Source organism: Ceratotherium simum, chromosome X, assembly GCF_057802395.1.
Source record: "Ceratotherium simum simum isolate JZ-2026a chromosome X, ASM5780239v1, whole genome shotgun sequence".
In the NCBI taxonomy this organism is placed as follows: domain Eukaryota; kingdom Metazoa; phylum Chordata; class Mammalia; order Perissodactyla; family Rhinocerotidae; genus Ceratotherium; species Ceratotherium simum.
Window position 1 is genome coordinate 18,606,923 of NC_141940.1, and position 2,113 is coordinate 18,609,035.

General features: G+C 42.4%; 1 pseudogene; it reads left to right on the forward strand.

The window, feature by feature from the left end:
* Nucleotides 1-765: 765 nt before the first annotated feature.
* On the forward strand, nucleotides 766-1,148 carry LOC101405272 (small ribosomal subunit protein eS12 pseudogene; annotated as a pseudogene).
* Nucleotides 1,149-2,113: the final 965 nt, after the last annotated feature.

A 2,113-nucleotide genomic window follows, 5' to 3' on the forward strand; every position in this document is an offset into this window, starting at 1 on the left:
CCAAAACACCCAACAGGTGGAGTTTCCAGATGGGATACACAAGGGACTTCTGTCTGTGATGAGTGGCCATAAACCAGGGACTGGCTGCATTTGTATTATCTGTATCTGTGTTTGTATTATCTTAGCTTCTCAACTAGACTGTAAGTTTTAAAAGGCTAGGAATCATATTGAATATATATGAGTGTATACATTATGGGAGAAGAACAGTATATAATTAATGAGCCCAAGGTCTGAAGTACGCAGACCTGCCTTCTGAGCCGAGAATTTCCATTAGCTTACTGTGAGTAAGTTTCCGCTAATTTACCTGTGAAGTGTGGTCTCTTGGAGCCTCAGTTTCCTCATCTGTATTATTAGTACTAGTGAAAACAAACTTCCCAGGATTGTTGGAGGATGAAAAGAGTAAACATCAAAAATGTACCTGGTAAATAACAGGCCCTCAATGAAACAGTCATGCCTTTCCCTTTGAATCTCCCCACCCCCCAGTGCCTAGCTCCAGGCCAGCACATTTTAAATGTGAAATAAAAATATGCCAGGTGATTGATGACCTTGATGGGCCTGAATAAAATGCATTTTAAATAAATAACTCTTACTGTTTACTTCTGTTTTTCCAAATATCAAAGCAAATCATTCTTGTTATGGAAATTTTTGGAAAACACAAGAAAGTATAATGAAAAATCTAGTTGTTTCTCTGCTGCTGCCGCCAAGTCGCAGGGAGGTAGAAGCACGGGTGCATTCAAGATTCGGCTCCACCTGTAACCCACCGCCATGGCAGAGGAACACATTGCTGCTGGAGGTATAGTGGAAGTTAATACTGCTTTACAAGAGGTGCTGAAGACTGCCCTCATCCACGATGGCCTAGCACACGGCCAAAGCCTTAGACAAGCGCCAAGCTCATCTTTGTATGCTTGCATCCAACTGTGATGAGCCTGTCTACGTCAAGTTGGCAGAGGCCCTTTGTACAAAACACCAAATCAACCTAATTAAGGTTGATGACAACAAGAAACTAGGAGAATGGGTAGGCCTCCATAAAACTGACAGAGAAGGAAAATCCTGCAAAGTGGTTGGTTGCAGTTGTGTGGTAGTTAAGGACCATGGCAGAGTCTCAGGCCAAGGATATCATTGAGGAGTACTTCAAATGCAAGAAGTGAAAAAATAAAAAACTTGGCTTTTGTTCCTCCAAAAAAAAAAAATCTAAAAGATTTGCTATAATACCACCACCCAGCAACATAACATGTTGATGCTAACATTTTGGGGTTTTCCCTTCCATAAATAAGTAAATAAGTAAGTAAGTAAATAAATAAATAAATAAATAAAATAGAATATGAATATGAAGACCATAATATTACTGTTGTTTTACACAAACGTTTGTTTGGTCTCTGAAGACAATGGGCCAGCTGGGTTTCCTTCCTTGCTGAGTGCTGAGTGTGGGAGTTCTGGAAACCCAGGCCTTGAAACCAGCCAAACGAAGACATTTCCCTGGTTCCATGGCTCTCCTCTGTTACTCAGATCTCCAAATGATGTGTGCTGCACAACCATACTTTTGAAAACTCTGTGCAGAATAGAAAGTGGTAAAATAGGAACACATTTGTATTGGTGACCAAACCATCTATGTTTCAAACCCGACAACATTTTTGAGTGAAATAACGAGTTGAAATAAGGGGCTAGGAGACACGTGCCTTTGAAAACTTAACCCTGGCTTTGTCTACCACAAACCCTCTATGCTCTGCAGAGTTCGCACTTTAACTGGGAGAGAGGAGGTACTGGAAATTGAGTAGGGGACACATTCGGTCATTGATCGAGGGGAGAGTAAAGCGTGTTTCAGCAATCTCACATTCACTATGCTGGTCCTAAGAGGAGATGGCATCCTGAACGAGACAGTGGCGAAGCTTTAAGAGACCCAGCCTTCAGATAACTGAGGATTTAGAAATCAGAATCCTTGTTAGGCCTTGCTCAGCGGCCTTCAGGGACAACCTATTCAAATTCAGGCTGGGATTCTGGCAGCCCTCAACCCCCACTCCCAAAAGAATTTGGGGATGTGGGGCATTGGTCCCTCTGGCCTTTCTCTGCCCAGCCCTGATCCCCAGGCTTTCATGATCTGGATAAATGCTGTTTC